This window comes from Lagenorhynchus albirostris, chromosome 6 (genome assembly GCF_949774975.1).
Source record: "Lagenorhynchus albirostris chromosome 6, mLagAlb1.1, whole genome shotgun sequence".
In the NCBI taxonomy this organism is placed as follows: Eukaryota; Metazoa; Chordata; class Mammalia; order Artiodactyla; family Delphinidae; genus Lagenorhynchus; species Lagenorhynchus albirostris.
In genome coordinates, this window is record NC_083100.1 from 29,882,242 (window position 1) to 29,888,767 (window position 6,526).

Sequence of the window (6,526 nt, forward strand, 5' to 3'; positions counted from 1 at the left end):
CCTCCTGGGATTCACACCCTTTTGTCATCTTCGCTCCTTGCGTGTGGGCTAGACTTCCTGATTCACTTCTAATGAATAGGGATGCCTCTGCTGAGATGAAGTTTTAAACAGTCTGTGGTTTCTGTCTTGGGCTCTCTGGTTCTCTCCGTCTCAGATCACTGCCTGCCATGTTGTGAGGGTACTTAGGCAGCCTATGGAGAGGCCTCATGTGGTAAGGAAGAGGCCTTCCAGTAACCGTATCAGTGAGCTGAATCCTGGCTGCCAATTGAGTGGAGGTGACTGTAGCCCCAGCCAACAGCCTAATTGCAACCCCATACATTTCTGGATTCCTAACACACAGAAATTATGAGCTAATAAATATTTGTTGTTTTTAACCACGAAATTTTGGGTTATTTTGTTATGCAGTAATAGATAATACACTATGATTACAACCAGGCAAAGGCATACACCAGGGTACCCACATCCAATGACTGACTCACGTGGGAGTATAAAGGCCTGGCCATCTAGACCCAATGGAGGACACTTCTCAAAGGCTGTTTAGCTCTCAAGCGTTCTGTGGGGCTGGCTGAGGCTGTCATTGGACCTGCATTGCAGCTCAACTTTTCCCTCTGCCCACTCCTGCCTTCTTCCTCTCCCTTACAGGTGTTGACCCCCATGGAACTCTTTCATAAATATTTTGCACATTGAATTCTGCTCAGAGTGTGCTACCTGGGGAATCCAAACCGTGACAGCCATGTAGAATATCTATGGATCCTACGTAGCTGCTCCAATTATCACTATGTCTCAGCCAACAAGAAGAGTGAGCGAGAAGTGGAGGACAAGCACTGATGTTTTATTGACATGACTTGGAAATTGCATCACTTCCATTCACATACCATAGGCAAGACTTATAGCCACACTCACCTGCATGAGAGGATGCTGGGAAATGCAGCTTCCAGCTGGACAGCCATCTACTCAACTAAAACAGAAATTCTAAGATGTGTTCTAGTTGATCTTTTGCTATGTAACAAACCACCCCAAACTTGGTGGTGTAAAACAACAACCATTTTATTATGCTCATGAGATTCCGTGGATCCAAAATATAGAAAGGGCACAGGGAGATGGAGTTACAGCTGGATGACTAGAATATTGGGGGATGACTCAAATAGCTGGGAACTGGAGCAGCTGTGGCTGGAGGACCTTCAGTCCCCAGATGGCATTTTCACTTACATGTTTGGCTCCTGGGCGGGAATGGTGGAAGGACAGGGTCAGATGGGATTGTCTTACAGAGCATCTACCTGTGGCCTATTCAGCATAACAGTCTCAGGACAGTTGTACTCACAGGGTGGTTCAGGGCTCCAAGAGCAAGAGCGTTCCTAGAGACCAAGGAGGAAGCTGCTTTATATGACAACCTCAGAAGTTATATAGCATCACTTCACTGTACTTTATTGGTCAAGCCAGTCTCAAGAGCCCACCCAGATTCAAGGGGAGGAAGCATACATCCCACCTCTTGATGGGAGGAGGGTCAAATAATTAAAACCACCACAAAGGGAGAATAGGTATTGGGGGACAATTAGTTCCTGCCATCGGCCCTGTGATACATACTGCAGTAATGAAGAGGGAGATACACAGGAAAAAATGACTCTAATCAACTATAAAGTGAGGTTTCTATAATATACCAATTCATCTATAGCTATTTTCTCATTACTTACCACAACTCGACTGCTTTTGTATTTAGTATAAAGTTGGTAAGTCCCCTCTCATATATAGGATAGAGTTCAGGCCCTTCTCTTTGGCTCTAATTCTTTAAGCTTTTAAATACAACTCAAGAACCTTGGCACCTATAACTGAAATGCTTTTGGGGAGATTAAGGCTATTTAGAGGAGGAAATGAGCCTTTGTTAGGTTGCCTACAGATTGTCCACCCTGGGTTACTGCAGATTGGGTAAGTACTAGGCCAAATGGAGTAATGTTCCTCAAGTAATATATTTAGTATCACAGTTTGAGTACAGTAGTGGAACCCAAAGTGTACTTTTTCAGTATCTTCTATTCCATTTCCACTTCACAGGATTTACTATATTCTTCAGCAGAGTAAGCAACCCCCCTGCCAGACAATGTACTGTATGTTATTAATGTAAATTATTTTCTGAATTAAAAAAAGGTGGCAAGTCATGGGCAAACTAGGACAGGAACTGAGTCTGTTGAGGTCTTTAAACTCTTCCAAGACTTGGGGATTTTCCTTATGTGCCTAGGGTTAGGGTGACCTTGTCCCATTGTTCTAGAACAGAAGCATATACCTTGCTGCTGGAAAGCCCTGGGATAATGTTGGAAATCTAAAAGGAGCAGTAAAGCATGACTAAATTTCATTAATCTCAATTTCCCCTGCCAAGAAAAATAAAGGCCAAAAATTTTTGCCTGTTTCTGCTTTTTTTCTTTGAAGACTGAAAATAACCTGGTCTTGATCTGAGATGTGTTGTTATGTGGATAAAGTTAAATCATAATAGAGCCTTCAGATAGCTCCTCAAACCCCAAACTACAATTCCCATAAAGCATAAAGTAGAAATTTATGGTTTGCTTTGTAGCCGCAACTAAACAGCTGCACCCCGTCATGGGATGGAGCTTGTTTTGTATCTGCAAACCCAGAGGGAATGAGGAGTGAGGGGGCAGCAGCATTCCCTTGGGAATTTGGGGTTGTTCCTCAGTAACTTGCGTATGTCTTTACTCTGTGACCGGTGCCCTCCCCTATGTTTACCCTTCACTTTCTAGTCAAATGCAGGTGTCCATCTCTCTTAAAACCTCTTGTTCCATAAGAGGTGGGATTTGCTCCTCACTTCTTTCACTCTTTATATCTCTAGTGGTTTGTCTCTCATGTTCTTAGCTAATACTTTTCCTCTCACGTCGTTCCCAGTCATATATGAGGCTCATTTTCTACAGGTTCACATTTGTCATTGTCATCTCATGTTATCTGTACCTTTCCTTCATTGTGACTCAGCATACAAAATATATTGCCCTTTGGTTAAAACAGAACGATTCTCAGATTCTCATCCAAAACTGGAATATTAGGATAAATATTTTGTAAGGGAGTGGCTTCAGGGAAGTGTGGTACCCTGTATAAATCCATTGACTGCCAGAAAAGAGATACCTAATCTTTTTAAATAACTTGTTTGATTCTTTGAGAGTCCACATCTTATTCCACTAAGATCTTTTTGATTGGAATTGGTTCTTCCATTTCATGGTTTGTGAGTTAATTCATTAAGTCCCTGTGCAAGAAAAGCAGTTTTCAGAAGGAAAACAGAAACCACCCTAAAAGGGGTCAGAGACATTTCTGCTAGGCAAACTACCAAAGAGATTATTAGGAGCGTCTGTGCTACGAATACACCAACCTGCTATTATCTTTAATAGCTTTACAACTAAGGCTACTAGGCAAGGACTGTACCTGCTCAGTTTTTAAATTTGAACATTGTGATGTTAACTCAAATTATAATGCCTAATCCTCAAGCTTGAGTGGAGCAAGTCAACGGCTCACCCCTGGGAATAAGTTAATTTTTCCCAGGCACCAAAGTACTGATTAGGGCGCTGGGCAAGGAATTTTCCTAAATCGGCCCTGCAGCCCAGGAAGTCATTCCTTTTCCCTGGCAAGCACCTCCCAGAGAGCAGTGTTGACTCACTTCTGACTTAGCATGCTTACCACACAATAAACGGTTGAGAAATTATTGTCTCTGCTAGAGTTCTTGTTGCAGTAGAACATATGTATGCATTTAATGGCCAAAAAGACCACCAGATCTCAGTTTCCTATGGGGCCCATAATTCTTTCCCTGGTCCCTTTTCTCCCCTGAACCCACCCACCAAACTAATACATCAAAAGCGTTAGCTGGTCATTTGCAGCAACATGGATGGACCTAGAGATTATCATACTAAGTGAAGTAAGCGAGACAGAGAAAGACAAATATCATATGATATCACTGATATGTGGAATCTAAAAAATAGTACAAATGAGCTTATTTACAAAACAGAAACAGACTCACAGACAAAGAAAACAAACTTATAGTTACCAAAGGGGAGTGAGGAGGGAACGGATAAATTGGGAGTAGGGGATTAACAGATGCAGACTACCATATATACAACAAATAAACAGCAAAGACTTACTGTATAGCACAAGGAACTATATTCAATATCTTGTAACAAACTATAATGGAAAAGAATAAAAAAGAATATAGATATATACATAATATATATGTATAACCAAATCACTTTGTTTTACACCTGAAACTAACAGAATATTGTAAATCAACTATACTTCAAAAAAAAAATAAAAGCTCAAGAAGAGTGATAACTAGGGATAATATCCATCCCCAGTTCCTGTATGTTAATTGAGCAACTATTATGGGTTGAGGACTGTACAGTTGCTGGAGATAGACCCGGTCATCAGTGGCAAAGACAGACAAGTCACTGATGATTGCATCTATGTGCAAGTGCTGTGACAGAACAAGAACAAGGTGCTCTGGGAACAGCAGAGAAGGCACCTTCATGACAGCCCTGACAGGGAGGGTGTCAAGAGCTATCAGGGAAGGCTTCCAAGAGGAAGTGCTTACTGTGAGGAGTCTTGTGGGTTGAGTAGGAGTAAGCCAAGTGGACAGAAGGAGCACAGCAAGCAAGGACGCAGAGATCTGAGAAAGCATGCCCTTTTGGGAAAACAGCGGCTCTGACAAAATGGTGCCGTAAAGGTTTGTAGATGCCAGACAATGTGGTTTGCTTCATGAAGGAACTTATGCTTTATTTGGAGGCACTGATGGATGTGCCTCCTCACCTAGAGAGGACATTTAAGTGAAGAGCATCGAGTTGAGAAAAGTATCTCGAAGTCATGAACTAATACAGGTTTGGAGTTTCACAGATCCTGGTCAAGCCCCATGTGTGACTTAACCAACCCACTTCACCTCTATGATTTTGTGGTCAACCAGCAAGAACACCCACCCCTTAGGGTTACTCTGAGGACTAAATGGAATTATTTACTCATGTCAAATTGGCAGCAAAGTGTGTGTCACCTAACAAACATTTTAATAAACATAAGTTTTCTTTGCTTTAAAAAAAAGAAAAGTTGGCTGGTCTTTTCTCTCCTCACCCTCCATGTTGCCCCAAAGCCTCTCACCTTCCTTCCCCCGCAAACCCTCGTAATTTACTCTTTTCCACCAGAGCCCCCCCCAAATTTACTCTCTGTTCTTCAACATATATGCACCAAATTTAGCCCCTCTCTAGCTACATATTTTGGGGGGCATTGGAGGGAGGGAGATAGAATGAGTCAGCAACAGACTGCCTTCTGGTTAAGTAGTGCATAAAGCTGTCTTTTTTAAAAAGCTGCCTAGCATTCCATCGTGTGCCTCTACAAAAATGGATCCCAATTCCCTATCAATAATGATAACTAAAATGTATTGAGCATATACTATGGATTAGGCACTGTTCTAAATACTGTCACAACCCAGTGGAGTAAATTTTGTGACTAGCTTCACTTTACAGATGGGTAAGATAACAGCACAGTGAGATAATTTGTCCACGATCACATAGTAAATTATGGAGATGGGATTTGAATCCAGGTGATTCTTAACCACTATACTATACTGCTTCCTTATTGATGGGATATTTAGGGCTTTCCTAGATTTTTTTTTCTATTACAGATAATGTAGTAATAAATATCCTTATAAGTAAACATTTGCATACTTTTCTAAATACATCCGTTAGGACACATTCCTTGAAATGACATCATGGGATCAAAGAGCAGCACAATTTTATTTGAAGAGAAAACGTTTCTCCTCCAAATGTATCATTTGTTTGGAGGAGGGAGCATTTTACTAGAGCAGTAAGCCTTCCTCTTTATACATTTAAAATTTTGCTTGCAAAAGTACTAGAAAGTCATCTTAGTGCTTTACCATCTAGGTGGTTCTTTTCTCACATCATTTCTGTTATTTAACTAGGAGTAGAGACAGGGAAACTAAAGCAAATAGGCCCTGGGTCATAGCAGTTGTTATTGATTTAAATGACTGGGTCTTCCCTATCAAACTACCACTGGCATTTTTCACAGAACTAGAACAAAAAAAATCTCACAATTTGTATGGAAACACAAAAGACCCCGAATAGCCAAAGCAATCTTGAGAACGAAAAACGGAGCTGGAGGAATCAGGCTTCCTGACTTCAGACTATACTACAAAGCTACAGTAATCAAGACAGTATGGTACTGGCACAAAAACAGAAATATAGATCAATGGAACAGCATAGAAAGCCCAGAGATAAACCCACGCACATATGGTCACCTTATCTTTGATAAAGGAGGCAGGAATATACAGTGGAGAAAGGACAGCCTCTTCAATAAGTGGTGCTGGGAAAACTGGACAGCTACATGTAAAAGTATGAGATTAGATCACTCCCTAACATCATACACAAAAATAAGCTCAAAATGGATTAAAGACCTAAATGTAAGGCCAGAAACTATCAAACTCTTAGAGGAAAACATAGCCAGGACACTCTATGACATAAATCACAGCAAGGTCCTTTTTGAC